The sequence below is a fragment of the Dermacentor albipictus genome, chromosome 4 (assembly GCF_038994185.2).
Source record: "Dermacentor albipictus isolate Rhodes 1998 colony chromosome 4, USDA_Dalb.pri_finalv2, whole genome shotgun sequence".
NCBI lineage: Eukaryota > Metazoa > Arthropoda > Arachnida > Ixodida > Ixodidae > Dermacentor > Dermacentor albipictus.
In genome coordinates, this window is record NC_091824.1 from 54252410 (window position 1) to 54276027 (window position 23618).

General features: G+C 49.3%; 1 protein-coding gene and 1 long non-coding RNA gene across 8 annotated transcripts in view; one reads left to right on the top strand and one right to left on the bottom strand.

The window, feature by feature from the left end:
- Positions 1-23618, bottom strand: part of LOC135909139 (protein sax-3-like) — a 462790-nt gene that overhangs the window by 124566 nt on the left and 314606 nt on the right. The gene's annotated exons all lie outside the window — the stretch shown is intronic.
- Positions 315-23618, top strand: part of LOC135909141 (uncharacterized) — a 105860-nt gene continuing 82556 nt past the window's right edge. Inside the window, exon 1 of the long non-coding RNA XR_010566590.1 lies at positions 315-450. This is a non-coding gene — a long non-coding RNA (uncharacterized lncRNA). The remainder of the gene's footprint in view (positions 451-23618) is intronic.

A 23618-nucleotide genomic window follows, 5' to 3' on the forward strand; every position in this document is an offset into this window, starting at 1 on the left:
GCGGGGCAAAAGGAGGAGCGTGCAGCTCATCGAATAGAGCAAGACCTTCTCGTCACTCGCACTTCGCGGTGCTCTCTCGCTGGCCGATGAAAAAACCGCGAGGAAGAAAGAAGAAGAAGAAGCAGCAACGGCGACGGCAGCGCGGCGAGATTGATTTATCACGCTCTTCCTTTTCGTCCTCTCTCTACCGGGGATGTACGCTTCGTCCTAGAAGAGGAGCAGAGAACGCGTGTGCGTGCAGCAGAGACCTTCTTCTTCTGCTTCTTCTTCTCCTCACTCCTTTTTAAGCACTCAGTCCGTGATTTCTACTGAAGACGTTGGCGAGTCCATCTTGCACCCTGAGAGGAGGAAACGAGCTAGCAGAGCTCATGCGGCCAGTCTCGGCAAGATGCGCACTGTCGTGTGGGTTTGGCTTTCGCACTTCGGGCAGCCGGTGACACCGAACGTAAGGTATAGAACAATTGCGTCTTCCTATGTTAGCGGTTTTCTGATTATTCTTTTTATAAAGTTTATCTATCTATTCCTATGAATATTCAGCCTTCTCTTCTACGTAACGTATATTTGTTCTCATCAGCTTAGCAAGTGACCACGCCTTCCCTCTCCCCTCGCAAAATGGCGCAAGCTGCATTTAAACGCGGTCAGGTTGGTGGGCATCAGCTCGACTTCTCAATCGACCCACTCTCGTCGAGTTCACTGAAACGAACCCAAAGTGCTGGAGCGAACCACTGAGCGCAATCGTTGATTTCGCATGATCAAGCCAATTTTTCCTTGAAAGAAAGAAAGAAGGAAGAAAAATTGCCTGCACAGGTCTATTTAGTTAGCTGGATTACTCCAAGAGGTATATCTTACTTACACTGGAGATCGAAATGCGTAATTTTGTCAAATAACAAAAATTTACTAATCAACTGTTTAACTATTTATTTTGGCGCACACAGTTTCGGAATACACGAATTCAAGCCAGTAATTTCGCAGGGCGCGTCCACTTCAAACGAATTTTGAAACTAACACTGGTTTTGTGGTAAAAATGTACTGGTGTTCCACTTTTTCAACGACACGTCTCTTTATGCACTGGAGCTCGAAACTTACTGGGACACTAATGCATTTTGCATCTCGAAATTGGTTTCATCCACAGAATTCGTTCCAAGCGGATATGACTTTCGAGGTCACCGGCTACAATTCGTAAACTGAAATCTATGCCGTAATTAAGCAATCAGCTTAAAAGTCAATTAGTGAAACTTTGTTAACTAGTTAAATATTCATTTTCGTATCTCCTGCTGATGATGTGCACCTCTGAGACTAATTCAGCCGAAGCAGTAGACTGCTGCTACGCGCCACCAGTGACTTGTTAAACATTCTTTGAGCGATAAAGAAACACAGAAGTGACGCAAAAACCGCGTACGTAAACACGTCGCTTATACCTTTCTTTTTATAAGCAGCGTGCATGCAAGCTTTTCTTTGCTCTTTGCCCTTTCCTTTTGTGCTCCTCTGAGAAACTGTCACTTGGGCAGCGTTCAGGGATTCGTAACACACACGTCTTACACTTTCGCAATTGGCGCAGTGCTCACGCTAACCCACACACGGTCTGGGGCCTGCTTTCACTCAAAACAAACACTTTGAGAGGCGCCCACCAAAAACAAACACCGTCGCCTTAGGCATGAATCGTTCAGGGAGCAGCGCCACCACAAGAAGAAAACGAATGTGAGTTTTTTTTCGCTTTTATTCCCCCGTCGCATATGTTTCCAAGGGCAATAACACTCAAGCATTCAACAGCGTGTTTAACTTTAATCCATGGTTCTGTTTTCGTTTTTATTGTTATTGCTGTTCCTTGTGTCCCACAACACTGACACGATAAAAATGAGTTCTATTTACACTACAAATACGGCCGACCTACAGCTTCTGGCCTCAGATGGGCGCTGGCACGCACAATACCGATCAAACCTCAGGGTTATATTAAAAAGCGTGGTTGTCGAGAGGAGAAGAGGGCATTACCTTCGAGACGCAAATTTCGTTGATTTTTATTTTAGTTTTTTGCATTACTTTTATTTCTTTAGCGGTTTCTGTGGGAGTTCGTGTTTCGAGTGCTTGATTTTGTTAGCATTCGATGCTGCCAAAACGTACATGACGCATAAATAAAACACGCGCAGCCACGCGTGACCTGTTGAGCTTTCTCCGACGATCAGCATATTTTCCTCTTTCCGGCTACACGCAAAATTTGCTCATATGGGTAAAATTAACTAATAATAAACGAAAGTGTCGTGCGCGTCATATACGGTGGTGTATTTGCGTGCGAGTGCGTGCGGTAGGGGCGGGATAGGAGATAAGGAAGGGAGAGGGGGGGGGGGTGAGACACGCAGCCACACGTGACCTGTTGAGCTTTCTCCGACGAACAGCACATTTTCCTTTTTCCTGCTACACGTAAAATTTGCTCAAAGGGGTAACATTAATTAAGAATAAACGAAAGTGTCGTGCGCGTCATATACGGTGGTGCAATCACGTGCGAGTGCGTGCGGTGGGGGCGGGGTAGGAGGATAGGCGAGGGGAGGGAAGGAGGTAAGTGTTACGCGTAGCGGTACTACCGCGAAGATTATTATACGGCCTAAAGGCCGTGCGACGGGGAGGAGGCGATAGCCGCGCGGCGAGGTTTCCGTGCGTGAAGGTGACGACCGGCGTACGGCGTCGGGCACCGAGACGGGCTCGGAGCTGCGGGCTTTAATAGGGACACGCGCGCGCCTGATCGGTCACGATCTTGGCGGAAGCCCCTCGCATTACGGCCGCCGGGCCGGGCGCCCGAGCACATAAACACGCCGCGCACTCGCACCAACACTGCCGTGCGCTCCCGACGCTGCTGCTCTTGCTGCTTGGTTTGTGCGTTCTTTCTGCGATGACGCGCTTGGAGAGCTTTCTTTTCCCGTGCGGTTCCCAACTTGCAGAGAGTTGCGCGACTTAATTTATTGCGGCGCTGCCGTCAGTTGTTTGTATACGCACACGGGAAGAACTATGCTGAAGTGAGTTTTGGTATATTTTGGGGGGAAAACATTTCGAATCCACTTGCGCTTAAAGTCTTCGATGTATGGAGCACATGTCGGCCATATTCGCGATGTTCCACCACGTGATATTAGCAAAAGCGGACGACGAATAGCAAATGACACGAACAACAACAACAACAACAACAACAACAACAAAATATCTGCTAATTTGGCTTCGGTGTCGTAACACTAATTCGGCTCTTGCGATCGAGTGTTCTGGCGGCTCGTTTTTTTTTTTTTTCCATAGGAGTGTGCGCGCGACCACGCCATTAAAGTCTATGCGTCGGTCAACAAGTACACGCGTCTCATAAAGCAGCGATTTCTACCATCAGAGTAGTTGCAAGGACGCCAGGCTTGTTTCGCACAGACGCCAGCAAAAAAGATCCGAGGAGAAGCGGTATACATGCCGCATAAGGGGCTCCTGTGTATGCGCTCATAAAGCCTCTCGACAAGTTACACTCCTTCCTTGCCTCTGCGGCGTCCGCCACGACCTCCACACGCATTGCACTCGAGGTGAAAGCACGCGGTGATTAAGGAATCATCGACGGCGGCTGCGGAAATATGCCGGCCGTCACGCGGCAGCAATCCAAGCGGCGAGCATGCGAGGGCACGGGCAATTATGGAGCCCGCACCGAAGTGCCGCCGGGTCCCGCGTAATTGTGTTCCCTTCCCGACAGTGACGCACGACGCAGGCAAGATGGCGCACCTCGATGCACCGCATGCTTCTCCGGCGATGCCCTTGCATGTCGGAGCGCATGCGTTTGAAGCAGCGAATCTCACCGCTTGGCACAGCTTACGTAATGGGTAAACATCCATTGAACGACACGACACATAGTAGCGTACATTGAGAGAAGAGCGTTAGTGAAATACTCCGCATCAGCTTTGGCCACTTGAACTTCATGGTAGCGAACCGCGGCCTTAAAAATGAAGAAATAAACAAACAAATAAAAACTAGAACGAGAGATGCGACAGGCTTTCTTCGAGATCTGGGGATCCTTTTCTCCCGCGGACTATTTTTAACCGTCCCAATCTGGCCACCTTGCTATTTGTCTCACTTCTCTTGAAAGTGCTTACTTAGCCTGTGTCGGAAACCCAATACACGGCTTTTTTTTCCCTTTTTTTTCACGTTAAGCTTTCCAAAGTACTTGTGTAACGTTCGTAGGGCATTCCTTATAAATTATTGCGCAATGCAAGTGTAACACCTATTCGGGAACACGCAGTCGTCCACAGTGTTTTACAATGACATGTCTGGGTTGCTCCTCATTGCAGCACGGCGAATGTATGCCACTGCTTTTCAGCGAACTCGAAATAGCCGTGAAGGGCGATGAACTACTTTTCTTCGATGTACATGCGTCTCTACTTCCAAATTTGACTGAGTATAGGCTTTCCGTTGCACCTCAGTGATGCAGCATAGAGAACGCCGTTCTGGAAGCACCCGGTAATAATGAACACAGCTGTAGTGGTGGTAAAGTGCAGGTGCGGTACGGAACCTTGCACGCAGCTATCCTTGGTAGTGGTCGCCAATTTTACCGCGAGCAGACTCGGCGGGTTGGTTCACTCAGGCATCTGGTGTTTGTCACTCAGCACCTCCTCAACCCATATTTTGCTGTAAACATACGCACGCCCGTCTATTTGGGCGCCACATAGAAAGAACCTACGGGGCTCGTACAAGTTTTCGAAACTAACAAGCGCTTCGCATTGCCTGTGAACTCCCTTTGAACTTTATGCACTAGTGTCTTTATTTATCATGAACAAAGTAGCGGGAACACCCCACGAGAAGATTCAAGCAAACATAAAAGAAAGCATGCTTCGTGGAAAGTTACTTCATGTGAATGAAGATTGTAGGTAAAGGAGCACGACAATAAAGCGGGCTGCATAGATAATGCAGAGTTCGTCAGATATTTTTGTAGGATGATAATCAATATGGACAGGAAAAACGATGCTATGTACCTTAAGATGCCGATGCTCAACATTTTCCATGACACAGCGGAGTTTTGTTGAAGTCAACTGAACTATGTCGTTTCATTGTTAGGTTCCGGATCTGCTATGAGAAGGGTATATCTACCATCTTAACGAACTGCGCAACGATCACGTATTTATGCTTCGTGGCTGTATAGATGTACTCCACGGCAAAAGCGAGGTACAATGAGTAGGCGTTTCACCTGTCGTCATACATTGCGGATTTCGTCTATTGTAGCTCACTACCAGCGAACAGTCTATTGCTCTACAATTTACCGCTCCATTGCCTTTCTGCCTCTCGACACACTCTCGCCATTTTTCTCTTGTCATTGCTCGTGGTCGTACGTCAAAAACTTTTGTTGTATTGAACACTCGAGGGGTCACTAATAGCCACAAAATGGCGGACCAGGAAAGGGACTCCTCCCCGACTGCGCTTAGTGAAGCTTATACTGTTACAAAACGTGACGCTGGTTCTTATTAAGCGAATATTTCGGACATAACGAGACCCGACTGCTGCACAGCGGGAGGACATGGCAGTTCGTGATGGATCTGACCGAGTATCTGATCCACTGGTCGTGCTTCTTTCTTTTTTGCTTTCTTGTTTTCGACTTCGCTCGGAACACGGCCTTTCACCTTACACTCCCTCGCTTCATGCTCGCTTCACATCTCGCCGCCAGGGGGCAGGAAGGGGAGGTGGGGAGTGGGGTGAGAGGGCACGTCGATTCCTGTCTGCCCGCTCGGCGCCTGCCGCTGTCGCTTCTTCTTTCATTTTTTTTTCTCGTGACCTGTTCCTTTAATAAACGTACCTCCTTTTCGGCCATTACTTTACGGAGCCCTTGATCCTCTCACACGCCGTGTCAGCGAGCTCTGGCTTCTTGAGGGCATCGTGAAAGTTTCCGCCACAGCGCCTCGAGATGTCTTGCCTTCCGCCGGCGTTCCTTCTTTTAATCTTGCCCCAAGCTTTGCTGCGGTTGCTTCGACGGCGTTAGTATGTATACACCGTACACATCTGGCGTGCCTGTGTGCGCTGGGCGTTAAGCCGGAACGTAATCAATTCGCTTTCGGCGCCGCTCGTGCGCTTCGTGATATAAGCTAAAGAATAACGCGTTTAATAAAGAAAGAAGGCGCGCTCTTCAAGTGCTCTTGCACGCCTCTTCCGAGGTGCTTGGAAATTGCTCCGAAAAAATACTTAGGTGCCAACGTATAGTTTGAATCTTTATATTGCGAGACGGGAGAACAGCTTTATCGATGTTCGCTTTATTCCGTAAGAGCGCGGGTCGCCTGGTTTCTTCTTATTTCGGATCGCTTGTATATATAAGGGCTTCAGTACAGATGAAACGGGACGAAAAAGAAAGAGAATCGGCCGTTGCCACGCAACAAGCAGTATTGAATTTCAATTCAATTTCGCCTAACTAATCCTAAAATGTGCTGCGTGCTCCGCTCTCTCTCTGTAGAGACGTATACAGAAACAGCTCAAAACGAAGAGATATATAATTGTAATTCAATCCACTCTATGAACGACGGTACTTATACTACTATTATGGATATGTATGCGGTTCATAAACCGTCACTTAACCACGAAAAGAAAGACAAATGTAGAGGACGTAGTGTTTTTAAACTAATTTCTGATCCGTATCTTTTGATTGCTCCATCACGGTTATAAATATGCGCTAGGACAGATACGACATGTACATCGATCGAGGACCCCAGAAATGCCAATTGAGCTAATCACTCGCTGTGGTTTGCACGCACTGCGGTCACAGCGAAACCGCAGAGCGACCGCCAAAAAACAAGAAAAAAGAACAATAACCAAACGAAAAAAAGCTTCCGTTGCTGGTTGGTGGGAAATTAGAGTAGCAGGCGAATTAACGAGCCCGTTAAGCTGTCTGGAGGCTCGATGTAAGCACGCTAGCGGGGCTTAAGCAGGCGAGAGAGAGTCGCCCCTAATTGGACGCGGAAGGCAAAGGCCAAGCCGTTGACCACCGAGCGGAAGCGAAGAAAAAAACAAAAGGAGCGCAACAGTGATTTGACGCCGGAGATTATCGAAGTCCCAACAGGGGAGGCGGGATCAACGCGGCAGCCGAGCGGGCGCTAGATTAATGCCAGGTCGTGACTGCGTTTAACGCGGTTTTCATTGCACCGCGGGGCCACGATGAGAGCCATGGTGACTCCGCTGTTATGTCGAAACGTCTAGCGTATACCGCCTGCATTTCTTAAGCACCCCTATGCAAGTGTCCGTCCGTTAATGCCAACAGGGATCATGCAGGGAAGGCAAGTTCCGTAGGTCAGGGGTTTGATTCCCGACGGCGCAGGACCGTTTTCCGAAGGAGGCGGGATGCAATAACGCTGGTGTACCATATGCTTTGTGTGGGCGTAAAAGAACCGCAAGTGATGGCAAAATAATTTCGGCGCACTCCGTTAATGCGTACATCATAACCAACTATATGCAGTTTCGAGAATGAGATCTAGTCAAGTTCTAGCACATTCAGATAAAAACCAAAAAAAAAATGGGAAGGGGGTGGGGGGGAGCGCCGTTCACCGATGTGGATACAGGGCAACAAAAATTTCTACGCAGCCCTGACGAAGACGAATGGGTGCGCCCTAAACATAAACACGGCAGTTCGAGAATTTGTTGTGTTTTCTTCGGCTGCGCCATTGATAAGGTCATCATTTCACAGTGGCAAGAACTAAAACGGGCTGCAAAGCACGTAACCAGGTATGGAGACGACATCTTGCGCATTTCGCGGTCGCAGCACGATACCGAGCTGCCCATCTCCTATTTCTATCTATTCAGGAAACGTTGCTCGACATCTCTACGACGTCGATGACAGCGCTTGCTTGTAAAGTAAGGCACCCGAGAGCACATCCGCGTACGGACCTCTTTTGAGATCATCCGAAGATAAAGAGACACTTCTGCGCCTCCTCCTCGATTTAAATACAAGATAAAGAAATAAAGCATTATATACGCAATAGCATGTCTGCATGCAAAAGGTAAAGGAGCCGTTTATCGCCCCTAATGATCGTATGCACTGTGGAGCATCCGGTGCAGGCATTTTGCAAACTATCGAGGTACTGCACAAAGTACGAAATGCTCCACCGGTCGGGCAAGTTCCTTCCCAGAGTGCAGAAACTTTAGATTTTGCATGATAGCCTCGCGATAGCTTGCCTGCTCGTGCAGTGCAGTTTTTACCGTATATGTCCTGCATCAATATGATGATTAGGGCTAGTTGGTTTATGTTCATGTTGAAGTTTCCCGAAGCGCAAGGATAGACAGGAGTAGAAAAACATCAACAAAGCCGATGCTCCTGTATATTTTACGTGTTCTCCACGTCTGTCCCTGACCTATAGCGCATGAAGAAACTTCAACATGAACATAGAGGCAGTACCAAATGCTATTGTATTGTTCCCTCCTCTTTTAATGTGATATTAGTATAAGCCGATCTCACGCACTTTTGGGGTGTTCGTCTGACAGAAAATATGGACCGATGCCGAATGCAGTGCATTCTAACAGAGCGTCTGGAAGCGTTAGGTGTCACAAGGTAAGAATGCGACGAGCATGATACACGACGCACGTGCTAGACCCTTTGAAGATCGACTTTGGCACGAGAGAAGCATGTGCGCGATCCTGGCCTAATCAGTTAGATTGCAGGGATTTGTGTCTTGAAGCGCTGTTCTTTCTGTGCTAATGGTTGGAGTATAGGGCTGCTATCCTCGAAGACAGAGATTCCCTTCCATGATCGACCGCGCATTCTTCTAAAACATTATAGGTGTGCTTCACCCCTTTTGGAGGTATCTAAGACAACATTCAATGTGCGTTCAACGTGCGCGAGCACGTCACAGAATTCCCAACAGAGACGCATGGTGAAGAAACACCACTTTGACAAGCGAGAGTGGCAAGGACGCGGCGTGAGCAATTGTCGCGGAGAAGTCCACACAATCGTCACCGAGACGATTTTATATCAGGTTCACGGGCGTCGCCATCTTGGGCTGTTACACAAACAATTTCTATGTTTTATTAGAAGTAAAGTGACGTATAACATGGCCACGAAAGGCCGAACGCATTCATACAACTATTTTCGTGCCAGCGAATCGACTGTAGTAAAGCACAGTTCGTCGTTAAAGACACAAAACAGCAGCGTTAACAGCCCAGGATGGCGACACCTAAACCCTTTCATAACATAGTCGAAGAGTTGGCCGTTTAAGTTCTCGCCTAATTTTCTTTCAGGGCCAATTAAAAAGAAAGCGTATACGTAATTTTTACATCTTCTTGTTCCTCCCTTCATGCTGCCCGATAGAATTTGATAGGATTGATAATTTCATAACGATTGGCTTCCTTACGCGTTTTATGCTTCGGTTAAACTGAATAGTATAATTTATTGAAAATTTTCACACGTACTCCACGTAAGAAAATAGAGCTATGCTATGCTATCACCGAACTACGGCGCCCAAGTACTCATTTCGATCTAAATATAATTGCGACATCAACTATATAGTCGACAGCAATACGAGAATTCTCGCGATACAACAATAGAACACCTTTATCGTAAAGGCAAGAAAGGCAGTTCTTATCGCCGGCGCCATACTGTCACTTCTGGCTTACACGATTGAGCCTTCCTACAAACAACATAACTCAAATTTACGCTGCTGGTTCATGTTGAACATTAAATTATGAGGGTCAAACGAAAGTTTGGCGGCGAACCATGGGACACTCTAAAGCATTAGATCTCCTCATTGAATGCCTATAACAAGCTATCCGTGCAGTGCTCATAACAGCATGCTTTGGGCCCGGTATGTAGCGAATTTCGGCAGAGACTAGCATACTTGCCTTGCGATCAGCAAGTGTTGTGCACTTATACACAAATACTCACGCACTCTAATACACACAGTTATACGTAACGCGAATTGGTCCAGATGAATGTTTGCGCAACATTGCATCTTAGAAATCGAAGCAATAGCGCGAATAAAAAGAATGATCGTATATAAAACGGGACTACCACCATGACAAGCAAATCAACACTACACAAACGCAAACAATGACATGTGGTGGAAAGGTTACTTTTATGCTCGCGTGCGGACCTGAGAAAGCTGCGCTCATACGGTTTGAAATTGCCACTACCGACACTGCTCGTACTCTTAGAACGATGAGCTAATTGACCAGCTGTCACACACACACACACACACACACACACACACAAGCGCGAGGCCAGAGATCGTCTATTTTCGAGCATCTAGACAATGAAATCTAAAAACACTTACATTGCCGTTTAGCGCTTCGCAATATAGGAATAAACGCCGCAGCTTGCCATACAGCACCAATTGCATATAGGCATTTCTCTGATTGTTTTATGCGAAGCATATTACGAGGGCTCAACCCAGCTCCTCAGGCGCGGCGGTGTCGCCTTGAATACCACGTGACACCGTGACGTCACGACAGAGGAGAAGTGGCTTTGGCTCAACTCTTGCAAGATGGGCTGGGTGGGAATCGAACCAGGGTCTCCGGAGTGTGAGACGGAGACGCTACCACTGAGCCACGAGTACGATGCTTCAAAGCGGTACAAAAGCGCCTCTAGTGAATGCGGTGTTGCCTTAGAAACGAGCTGTTTCTAAGGCTCAGGCGCGCGTCGCTTGCTCAGGCGCACATTTCGTTGCCGCGCCGAACGCTGCGTTGCTCGACGCTCACCGCGTCCAATGCGGGGCGTCCAAGGCGAAGCAGAGTAACGCATGAGTTGTTTCTTCGTCTAGCCGAACCAAATATAGCCAAGCAACAGCAGTTCACCAAGCTAAACAGTGGTTCAACAACTAAAATAAAGGCTAGTATGCTTCGCATCCTGGGCTTAACCTTACCTAAGCCACAGCCATTTTTTTTTTATTTTGCGATTTATAGCGTGCAATGCTATTTTGTCGCTATTTTTGGTATTCTTTATTTGTCATGTCCGACTGCCCAGGAGTGCAAGAGGAGCACTTTTCAGACAAGGGGCGTCAGCATAGGCAACGTCTCCTGAAGTACTGGACCGTTCGGAATGACGAATCGGAGGCACCTTTCCATTGCCTATCAGTCTACCAACTTGGCAAATGATACTCTGACCCAGGAATGGTTTTCATGGATTCCGACGGCGACGAAGAGAGACACACACGAAAATAACATAAAGCAAAACGAAAACAAAGGCCGAAGGAAGCACAACGTCTCATTGGCTAAATTGGCAAATTACGAAATATTCTTGTCACTGCCCTGGTGACGCGGCCTCGCAATATACTTCCGCATACTCGTCGCCGCCTCTTCTTCGCGATGAAGAACAGGTTTACCGGCTAATCGACACCTCTACGGAAGCTCGACCTTTGAAAGCCGACAACTGTGCCACGCTGTCTTCGCCGTGGTTGCGTGGCGTGGTCAATTTTCTAGAGGACTATTAGGCGCTTGACTTTCATAATGACGACGTCAAAACTTCTTTTGCCTGTGTGTGTTCTTTTTTTCGCTTTGGTTTCTTATACCGTGAAGCACCTCTATCCCATTCCCCGTTCAAGTATCAAAGGCGCCCGCGCGTTCTCCATGGGGTGGCGGACATTTTTCGAAAACTGCTTCGACGAGCTGTTCGTGCTTGTAGCCTCATGGACGCCCCACGCTAAACCGGGTCGTCTCCTCCAGCCGTTCTCCTCTCGCCGGTCCCGCGCTTTCTTTCACGACACGCAGAAGTTGTCGGCACTTAGAGGCCGGCGCGAGGAATGTCGTATCGTGTCAACGGATGCTTCACCGCGGTGGATCAAAGCGTTCCTCGCTAAGGTGTGTGCAACGCTAATTCCTTTCATCTCTCTTTTCTGGAGATAACCTTGCAATTTCATTGTCTCAGTGTTTTATGCGAAGCATATTACGAGGGCTCAACCCAGCTCCTCAGGCGCGGCGGTGACCATGAAATCACGTGACACCGTGACGTCACGACAGAGGAGAAGTGGCTTTGGCTCAACTCTTGCAAGACGGGCTGGGTGGGAATCGAACCAGGGTCTCCGGAGTGTGGGACGGAGACGCTACCACTGAGCCACGAGTACAACGCTTCAAAGCGGTACAAAAGCGCCTCTAGTGAATGCGGTGTTGCCTTAGAAACGCGCTGTTTCTAAGGCGTGCGTCTCTTGCTCAGGCGCACATTTCGTTGCCGCGCCGAACGCTGCTTTGCTCGACGCTCACCGCGTCCAATGCGGGGCGCGTAGTCGCTGCCCTGTAGCCCATTGTCTTACACCCCTTGGCGGGTCGACGGGAACGCTGTCGCGTTCCACTCTTGAAGGCGAAGAAGTAATGCATGAGTTGTTTCTTCGTCTAGCCGAACCAAATATAGCCAAGCAACAGCAGTTCACCAGGCTAAACAGTGGTTCAACAACTAAAATAAAGGCTAGTATGCTTCGCATCCTGGGCTTAACCTTACCTAAGCCACAGCCATTTTTTTTTTTTTTCATGTTTCGCAGCGATGTCAAATGATCCTCGAGAACTCCCGCCTGCCAAGTTCTCTTCGCTGCTCGAGGACTTCCTCTGGTTGCATATAACTGATAGCTATGAGTGACACGACCAGAGAGCGACCATGCGTGAGACTGGTCACGTATCTATTTAGTTCTATCAGAAAGAAAATTTGAAAGTTTCGCCAGCGATACCAAGGTTTATAGCACTGCATTTGAACTTGTCGGGCGCTGTTCTAACTACAAGCGGCATACGCGGGTGCGCCGAAATTTCAGGCACCTTTTAATGCGAGACAATTTCGTTGCGATTGCTCAACAAGTGCCTGAAGCTTAAGATAAAAGATTGAAAAGGCGCTTCAACTGGGCGGGTATATTGGGAGAATTCCTTTGGTGCGATTCTATTCCTTCTTTTATCGTGCACACCTCACGACCGGCAAAACCTGGCGATAGGATGGGTGGAGCACCACTCAAACCGCTGATGAACAGCGAAACGGAATAGCATTCACATAGAATCGTCACCACATCCCGGCCCAGATTTATGTCCTATAGCATGCCTGCGATCTCTTCTGCAATATTTTCAGCTGAACAGCTTGTAAAATAGAATAACCGGCAAACAAGAACAAAATAATCAAGAACAAAAAAGCCGGCAGGCACCTAGGTTCACGTATAACGTTGCATTGTTGATAAAGCATGTAACCGCCGTATGTACACTAATCTCTCTTTCTCTCTCTCTACTGTAAGACCGAAAGCCATTGACCACATTTTTTTCACCGAGGCAGTAGAGCAAGAGCAGCTTCCTACACACGTGCCTTGCTTGGTATTCATTTAATTTGTTTCTTCGTTCTGCACCCTCTGCTGCCTCGGGTACTAGGAGGAAAGCATGCTGCCATCTTTTCGTGAACGTACTTCACCACCACCGCCGCCGACGCGTCGAGCCCTGTGTCGGCGTCTCGACCAAATTCGCCTTCGCTGACGCCGTGCCTCTCTCCTCCCTGAACCTTATCGTGTCATAACGAGAACAGGCAGCCTCTCGGTGCTGCCAAAGCGAATAAGAAGGACCACGAACGAACGACAAAGAAGATAGGGGGAAGGGAATGCAGGATAACACCCTCTCAGAAACAGCGGTGAGCGCTTGTGGCGCCTTCGAACTGGCGAGACAAATTCCCAGCTTCCACACACAGCAGCACCCCCCCCCCCCCTTTACACTTATCCGAGGAATAGTCGGTGGACCGCCCGATTGGGCGTCCATGACGCGTCGCGTAAAGCCTGTACGGCGTCGAGCTCCTAACGACGATCTCCCGACGGAATCCGCTTGCACCGCGACCTGTTATCGTACGTTCAATCCTCTTTGACTGTCTCTTTTGCTCAGTGTTCTTCGATTCTCGCTTTCCCGATCCCTGGGTATTTCTCTCTTTTTTTTTTTCGTGCCTTTTGAAGACGATGACTAGCCGGAATGATCTTTCGATGTCGGTTCGTCCGTGTATACCGTGTCGTTCTCGTTCCGGCCGAGATATCCGGGATCTTTAACGAGCGATCGTCCCCTGCAGTTCTCGATGCGCATAAAAGGAAAACAAGAAAGAAATACGAAAAGACAGGCTGGGAGACATCTGGAAGACGTCGGGGGTAGAAGTGGCACACGTTTGCTTTTAAAAAACCAGATGGGTTGAAAGTCATTGATCTCGATAGGCAAGCGCGTTCGCTGGGTTTCTTTTCAAAAAAATAGATTCCCGATGCAGTTATCCACGAGGTTGTTGCATTGACAACCAATCAGACGAAAGGTTTTCCAGTCCTGGAAGACAAAACTTCACAATCATAAACACTGGATGCCCAAGTGCAAACTAATGTAAAAAAAAAATGGTTCGCCCGATGCAAACTTTACATGAAGTATTCCGAAGATTATTTAGCGGACAACGCTGAACGCGCGATATTCCGACAAAAACTGCAAAGGTTGTGATGCACGGAGCAAATAGGCGACTTAAAGGGGCCCTCGAACACTTCAAGCCACCGTCTTTCCGTTGCAGATTGCGTAGGCTGACGTTTGGGGAGATAAATGCAACAAGAATGGCGGCAATGGTGGTCGGCAGTTCGAAATTATTCAGCAGAGAAATGTCAAAACACAAGAAAAAAAATATACACACCCTAAACTCGCATTTTGCGCGGTATTCTGTCCCCACTTCTGTCATCCACGGACATGGCCCCTCGCTTAGGAGCTTCAAGCGCCGACGCAGCGAAAGTTTGTACTCCACGTTTAGTCGTTCCATACTCAGAGATTCTGGCGCGATGATGGCGTCGTTACAGTCTTAACAAACCACGTAAAGCCGCACCACACCGTTTTGTTTGCAACGTCGAAAGGAAGACCGCTGTAAGTAATGAGCTTCCGTGACGATAATGACTTAGAGGCCCGGTTTCCACTCCCTGTATAGCACCCTGGGACTGCACAACACGTTTCTTCCTCTCTCATAGTCTGTGCAGGCAGTTCAGCACAGCAACGCGAACTATAAAAAAAAAAGGAGGGGGGGGCAGAATGCGGGCGGGGGGGGGGGGGAGGCGGCCACAACGATGCATCGAAGTTAGAAGCTTTCCCCGCTTAAAGAACACTGATGAGCGCACTGCACCTCCACGGCGCAAGACGACGCTGTAAGATTACTCACGGCGCTATAGAGAAGCGAAAGAGAAAATCTTTGAATAGATGAAGCAATGCTCGTATACAGTCTACTTGTAGCTCAGGGGCGAAGGAGCAGTACCCAGCGCCGCTACCCTGTTTTGCATAGTTGTAATATTGTTTTTTGTGTTTTTTTTAGTTAGCGCGAAGAAGTAGAGCCAACAAAAATAGATCCAAATCTTTATTTCTCACGTTTTTGCTGCAGTGCAGTGGTTATCTGCAGCTTTGTTTTTGACCAGTCATGAACGAGCGAGTGATGACGTCGATCCCGGTATAAATGCTTCTGGCGAGCATCACGGGGCGATGATGCGGTCGGCGGCGGTATGATGGTTTGTTTACGTGATAAAAGCAACAACTACTTTGATATCTGCGCTTGGACATACGATAAAAGCACATCCAAGCGTTTGTCGACGCAACCTGCAACAGAAAGACGGTGGCTTAAAAAGCTTTCGAGAACCCCTTTAAAAGTGCAAGGGAGTACTGCGAACTACCCGCATTGGTTGATTAGTGGCTATGGTGTTGGGCTGTTAAACACGAGGTCGCGGGATCGAACCCCGGCAACGGCGGCGCATTTCGATGGGAGTGAAATGCGAAAACACCCGTGTACTTAGATTTAGGTGCATGTTAAAGAACCCCAGGTGGTCCAAATTTCTGGAGTCCCCCACAACTGCGTAACTCATAATCAGAAAGTGGTTTTGGCACATAAAACGCGAGAATTCAAGTTCGAGAGTGTATAAATGCAGTCATAAGGCACGCCTTGTCCTGCTGACTAAAACAAACACGCGACAAAGCCTCGTGGCTGTCTCGGTCTTATAAACTTCCGCGCACTCCCGTGATCACACGGTATACGTTAGCTGACGTCATGGTATGATACCACCACCCATCTCGCCTATGAGAGCAGGGTTGAGGACACATTTGCTGACCGATTTTCCGCCATGTTTGGTTCGTCGCACTTAGTGTGGGAGACACTGGCTCAAACAATCTGAAATTTCAGTACTTCTTTTCTGTCATACGACAACAAACATACAATACATTTCTGTTAAAACAACGATTGCGCGCAAGACAAAGAATTACACAATATGTCACCTAATCATTTCGGAGAGATCAACGCGCTTACGGCAGGGCAGGCGAGCGTGTTTCTCTTTATACTAAGCAGCGCCGCTCCTCTCATCAACCTTCTGCCAGCGAGGACAGCACGTCAACACGTCACTACTTTGTTTCGGCAGCTTGCAAAGAAAAAAAGGAAAAAAGTCGCTGATACTCCATTTCGACGCGCTTCATCGTCGCTTGCTAAAAAAAAGAGATAGCAGCGACTGACTGATGCCGCTGACGCCGATAGTGAGTCAACCCCAGCTGCGGAGTTGGTTTCAGGGACAACGCCGCCGATGCCGACACAAACAATATGATACCCTCGCTTCCGCAGCGCTAAGAACCAAGGGGGGGGAGGGGGGGGGGGACCCTTTCCTCCTCTTTCTGCATGGCGGCGACGGTGTTCTATGCAGTCACGTTATCTTGACTCTCTAGCGGCGTCAGCGGCATCCAGCGGTATCAGTCGGTCGCTGCTAGCGCTGGGGGGATGAAAGGGGGGCGGAGCTGGTTACGAGGCCGACGACAACGCCGACGCGAAACCCAGGAACGGACGCCAAAGAGCTGCGCTCTAAAAAAAATGCCGTCGTCGATGGATGGCAGGACAGCGCCCGTTCAAAAGACGGCCGTCCGGGGCACTGACAGAGCAGGTCGTCAGTAGTCTCTGCGTGCCGGCCATGTCCCTAGGGCGGGCCCGTCACGGAACAAAACTAACTCCACACAGGCGAGGGGTCGAACCCCCTCCTCTTTCCCTCGCACCCCCACCTTTCGCCCTTCGCGTTCATTACTGTCCCCGCCGCGAGTGACCAGGTGCGCGTCCGGAGGGTGAAAAAAAAAGAAGGACCGGGGCAAAAGCGAAGGCCGACTCCCGGGTCCACGCGCTTCCAGCAAAGGCGCCTCAGCAACGCGTGCGCGCAGGCGCGCGCGGGCACTTCGCGGAGGAGCGTCTCCTCTGGGGGCCAACTCGGCGCCTCCCGAGCAGCCTGCCGGCGCGAGCGAGCGGTGTGAGCTGTCCGGGCTGTAATTAAGGTAATGAACGCCGCGGCGGCCGCCGGCTGTGGCGCGGGACGCCCAGACAGTCCCGGTGGCGGCCGCTCGCGAGGGGCTCGGGCTTCACCTTCCCTGTAGACGTCGAGGCGCCGGGGACGGTTGGTGCTGCTGCTGCTGCGTGCTTTCTCCCCCGCACTGGCCCGTTGCTCCTAATTGAGCGAGGGGCTCTCGCCAGTCAACCCAACACACACACACGCGCAGGCCCGCGTGCGAGCACGAGTGTACGCGAATGCCACGGCAGCAGTAGTGCGGCTTCGAATGCAAAACGCGTGCGATAGAGGAGAACGAGGGCCCCCCCAGCGCACTGTGATGGAGGGCTCGCCCGCTCCCTCCGGCAACAAACGTTGCGTTCGCGCGCGCGGGCTCGCACGCACGAGCTCGAAGGCCTTTCGTAGCCGCGGGCCGCCGCTAGAGCGATAACGCAGCGACGACTACAGAGAAGAGCGCGCGCGTTTGATGAGTTGCACGAGCGCGTGCGGCACGCGTTGTATACCTTCCGCGGCCGCCGCCGTTCGCTGTTGGTTCAAGCACGCGAGCTCTCGGCGGGTAATTGTGTCCGCGTTTGGACGCGCTGAAGAACTCGTTAAGGGCTATGGTCGGGAAGCCGGCCGCAGGGGGGATGTTCATTAGGCGAGCGGGGAGGCCTCCGCGCGCGCGTTGGAATGTCCACAGGTAAACGCGTCTCTTTCGCACGCCCTCTTTGCACTCCGTTTCGTGCCCGCATACATGTTTTGTGGTTCCTGTGGGACAACGGCACTTTACGCTTGCGCGTGCCCGTAGGGGTAGCCTTAACCTGTGCCCGACGACAGTTTATGCGCGCGTGTGACACGGACGCTCGGGTGCCGAACTTGGGAAGTGTTGTGAAGTACGAGCACGCAGGTGATGAATATCAAATTTGTACTTAGTTGGTGAGAGATCTGCACTACCTGCGCCAAACATTGGCAATGCGGAATAAAAGACGTAAACGGTGATGCAAACATAAATGATTGGAATATCTCGACAGCAGGGAAACGTAGGGGCGTCCTTAGAAATATTCTATAGTCGAAAAAACATCTGCCCTTACATTGCGCTCTTTATGATAATTGGCCGGCGCCTACTCTTGTGAACAATACCATAACGCACGAGATGCCCTTTGAGTACATACCTTGGTACATGAGTACATGAGTACATACAAAGAGGCAAGACAAGCACTGGCGCTGTCAGCGCCAGTGAATTGTCTCGCCTCTTCTTTGTGGGTTGTTCTGGGTTTCGCGCTGAATTTCTCACTTTCAAAATACCATTTACCAACTAGCCCCAACCGAAGTCTTATTGTAGGCAGAAGTGACCCCCACAAAATTCAGACCGCCAAGAACACGTTATCACATTGCCCCGTTAAGTGACCGAGCTAGTACTTCGCAAATGTGGCCCACTTACAGTTTTCTTATCAGCACATTTTATTTATGTATTTATTCGACAATACTGCTGACTCCAGCGGAAGTCGTTGCAGAGTATGTTATAATATATGAGTGGATTCATAAAAGTGTCGCAAACAGAGACCAATACACACACTACCCTACATCAACGCAAGTTCTACACCGACAAGTGACCATTATAGGCTAGCGTGAGTTTATAGGCTAGAGGTGAGTTTGGACACTGCAAAAGCGATTTGAACGAGCTTCTCGATAAGCCTTCAGAAAACGGACAACACGACCATTGAAAGAAAAAAAAAGCAGAAAAACAAAACTGCACATTGATGACAGACAGTTGCACTACGTTGCTATCCGGTCTTTTTATATGTTCAACGACTTTGCCACCGCACGTTGTTAGTGTTTTCGACAATTACGACTTTGAGAACAGACTCAATTAGCTGCGCGGACAGCAGCACTGCGTGGTTCCTCGAGCCATATCATGTTCTACTTTCATTATTAGTACTTCTATTGCTATTGATGACAATACAAAAACAATCTTTTTCGATTGTCCTTCTGTAGAATCTTTCACTTTTTCGCGATATGTTTTCGGTGGGAAAGTACACTTTGTACAGGATACTGCACCAAAGACAGGCAATCACAAGTTCGCGCTTGTCCGACAAGCGCAAATTCTATTTCCCTCACATTCATCAATATAGAGAATTGACCACACGTGCGCAATGAAGAAAACATATTCCCACAAAAACAAACTAAAAGAGAAGAGGAGAAACGAGGCCACCGGTAAGAACGTCAAAAAGTCAAATTACTGCTAACTGGTTCTTGCTTCTCCAGAACATAAATCCATACCTCGTCTCTAAAAAAAAAAAGAAGAGAGAAGAAAGAAAGAAACAAAACTAAAAAAAAAATTCTGGGGTGTTATGTGACAAAGCCACGATGTGAGCCACGCCGTAGTGGGGCACTCCGGGATAACTTTAGCCCCAATGATTCTGTAACATGCACCTAAATCTGTGCACACGCGCGTTTTTGCATTTCACCCCCTCCGAAATGCAGCCGCCGCCGCCAATATTGAACTAGCGGCCTCGAGCTCAGCGGTACAATGCCATAGCCACGAAGTTTCAGCGGCAGGTAGGCCACTTCTCTACAACGCCCCGATGCGAGAAGGCACCGGCTAACACGCTACACCTCTCCTCTCCGCGTTGCATACTCCAGAAAGAGGCGTGGTCGGTTTGCGACGTTTGCTCCGTCGCACCGAACGGGAGTGACACAAGTCAAAGGGAAAAATGCCCTCACACACTTACGTCATCTTCGCCTTGTGGGAAGTGTGTTGTAGCCCACGTGGGAGAGAGAGAGAGAGAGAGAGATTGTCGTGTGGTTCGCGCGACCATTTCTCAAGGCGTGGCGGCGTCTGCCGACTGATCTGTCGCAGGGGCCCCAGCACGCACACACCCTCCTCCCTCTCTTTCCCTTCGCCCTCCCTCATTTGTCAGTGTCACTCAGTTCGACCATGTTTCGAGTGCCGTCGGTCTCGCCTGATTAATACGGTCGCCGCTGTCACGCGCACTGCGTGAGTCGACGCCTCCATGCAGCAGTGCGCCTGCCTTCTTTCGCAGTTGTATACAGGATAGAACACGTCAACTCATTTGCGAACGACGGTCATACGCTGTCGGAGAAGAGCTAAGACGGGAAGGGAAGGGGAGGGGAGGGAGAGAGAGAGTGAATGCTTCACTTATGGCGAACTATGTATGCTTTTAGGAGTTATACTTAAAGGAAAAGCATCAAATTGAAAAAAAAAAAACTCGACCGTGCAACACTGTGAAATAATTCTGCACCATCTGCGGCTTGGTACCACGTTGAAAAACCAGTTTCCACGTAAACTTGATCGTGCTGACACCGAAATGCACTTGGGACCACGCGGACGAGAATCCAAAGTGCAACACATTCTGCTAGAATCCTCTCCAAGTTATACTGAAAGACGCTATCTGAGAAGGGCGCGGCCTACTGGAATGGGGACCGCTAGTCTTCAATCTTCAAAAAAGATAGGTCCACTGCCAACAAACGATTTATGAAGGCGATCGCTAGTTGCACTGCAGATATTTCTGGAAGGGAGCAGTATAATTTGACACTATTGATTATTGTTCACATCACCCGATGCAAACTGTCTGTGTTTCATTTGACCTAATTTTGTGCTCACTTGTGGGCTGGAAACCATGTTCTTTTCTCTGAACTGGCTTCGCGTCTTCTGTTCTTTAGTAGACTTAGCCGCGTCGACGTTCCGTTTCAGTGTGTTTTATTAATTAAATAAAATCTGTGGTTTCGCGAGCTAAAACTACGATCTGATTACGAGGCCCGGACTCCGGACGTGGTCAGCAGCGTAACGCCAAATCCACCAAGCAACCACCGCGGGTGTTTGTTTTATGTGACCTTTTCTTGCCAGTGGCCTTTTGTGCATAGCCATTTTGTTCTGTATATGTATCCATTTTCTGAGTATGTGTGAAAATAAGTATATTGGCGGCGCGAGGAAATCGCACCGACATCTGCTAAATGTATATTAAAAGATATGATACCGCAGTTTCAGCCATAGTTCGAAGCACGCAAAAAATAATTACAGCCGTGTAATCGATGTGCTTGCATTCTATAGTGCTTTCGCGCATTCTAGTTTTGCCTCATTTCGGCCACGTGTAACACTTCAAGCCCATATCCGTTTTGACCTGTAGGGTACAGCACTTCATTAAGCACCCGCGGTTTTGGTTTCAGCCGGTCGAGAGATTTTCGCGCGGGTCTAGGAAGGAATTTGCATCTGTACCAACGACCACTCGGCTCGTCAAGCTCTGGATATCTCTAGCTGCGAGTATTGATCAACTCGGCAAAGTCAGGTGGAATCGGCCTTTCGGGTATGAAGGTGGTCGTCGTGTTCGTGTAAAGGGTAGTTGATCGGGCCGAGCGAGCGTCGAGGAGAGGGAGAAAGAGATAATCTAAAAGAGAAAGGCAGGGAAGTTAACCAAGGGCGTGCCCGGTTGCCTACCCTACACTTTGGAAGGGGAAAGGGAAAGAATAGACAAGAGTTCTGCACAACATGCCGGCAAGGGTTGGCTTTACGTGGACAACCCGCTTGGTAAGCTGAATGTAAACGCAGTCGGGTCGAGATGTATCTGCTGGCCTACTTGAGTCGACGCCTTCGTTTCAAGCTCATGTAAACGAAGCTCGTTAACAACAACTTGTAGTTAACACTCGTTCAGCGTAGAACACGAAAGCAAAGCCCTTTTTGTGATCTGCGCCCCCCAAAAGCATTCTCCAGTATATCTGGTTGCCCGTTTCCTCGCCGTGCATGCATACAGTCTTCGCGCTGAAGGGTTATAGTTTTACGGTTTGGCTAGGCCTTGATTTAACGCAGTCATCGCCGCATTTATTGGTGTAAAGATAACCGCGCTAACGGCGCACCGAACCGAGATACCGCGCACTTGTAGCTGATACGCTGCATGGCGTACGTGAACAGATTCTGGAATTCTCCACCCTCCACCATGCATGAAATAACAAACAATCGGTCTCATGCCGCGCATCGCATGACGTGAGCGTATGTAGAGCTCGTGACTACAAAAAAAAAAAAGAAGATGTTGATTTAAACGCGCCTTAGGAACGCTCCTCCTGGTAACATCCCAACACACTGATTTGAGAAGTGCCGGAGATGCCGGCGGCACGTGAGAGTTAAGATAAATGATATCCTTACCATATCGTTAATACGAGATGTTTCGTCAGAGGCAAAGTAAGCGATGTGATGAGCCGAAAAGAAGAAAGCAAAAACACTTATCGTTGCAGCTTCATGCTGGAGAATAAGCGCTCGCACATTAACTTCCCTGCCACCATATGAAACGCTCTTCCGTTCTGTGTAGCAGTCGTATTCCGGAGCGTTTTAATTTGGGGCTTCCCTTCTGATGAAGCCGCGCCGGACTCGCGCGTAATCCTTCAATTATTCTAGGGACCGGCAGTTACGCCAGAAAACGGCATGTTTCGCCCGAGACAAAGCAGCCGAGTAGGAAACAGAAAGATAAAAAGAAAGAAAAAGAAGCAAGAATGAGTAAGAATACCATAGACTCGTGAACGTCTTCCCAAAGAACAAACGAAACGGCGTTGAATGAAATGTAAGAGAGAAGGCGCCTCGCAGGATGGCGGCACTGAATCATACATAGGTTCATTTTCCGCAAGACCGGCTGACAGCACGCACCCGACAACGACTGAGAGCTAACGAGACCACGAGACGATTCAAAGCTGGCGGCGAACAGCCGTGCATATAAAACGGAGCGAGGAACGTATTAGAAGGTGCGCTCCACAGCACAGTGCTTCCCCCTCCCCCCGCACATCAGCCACCGAACAGACAGACACACACACACATACACTACACTTACTTTCAGAGCGCATACGACGCTCGTAGTGAAAGAGGGAATTCAATGCGCTTCACGGGCGTCGCGCGCGATGACAGCAGCCGTCTCTATATATGCGAGTAGTCTCCCTGGATCCCCGAAATGTTGGCTAGTCGCCGCGATTTAATAAAGCGCGGCCTGCGGGGCTGCTACACTGTACGTGTTCCCCAGGGGTTCGTAATGAAATCCCGTACGGCCAGCACACCACGACGGCGGCAAGAAACGTTCGCGGGCCTGTTTTAGAATTTGCATGTGTCTGAGCGGGTGCCGCCGCAATAGTCCTCGTCGTCACAAGCCCTCGCTCCAGCAGAGGAGGAGGAGGAAGAGGAGACGAGAATGAGGAGGACGAAGGAAGGAAGGAAAGGTAGGGAGGTAAACCAGACGTACTACGTTCGGTTTATCTACCCTACACAGGGCAAGGGGTTTAAGGAAACAAAAGAAAGGAGAGGGAGGGAAGAAAGTACTATCAGTAGAAGGCACGCGGCTGGCCTCCGAAGTGATCGACTTACACAGGTTGTTCACAACGCGTGCCATCTTTCTTTCTTTTTTATTGATCGTCTTTAATCGTCAGTTT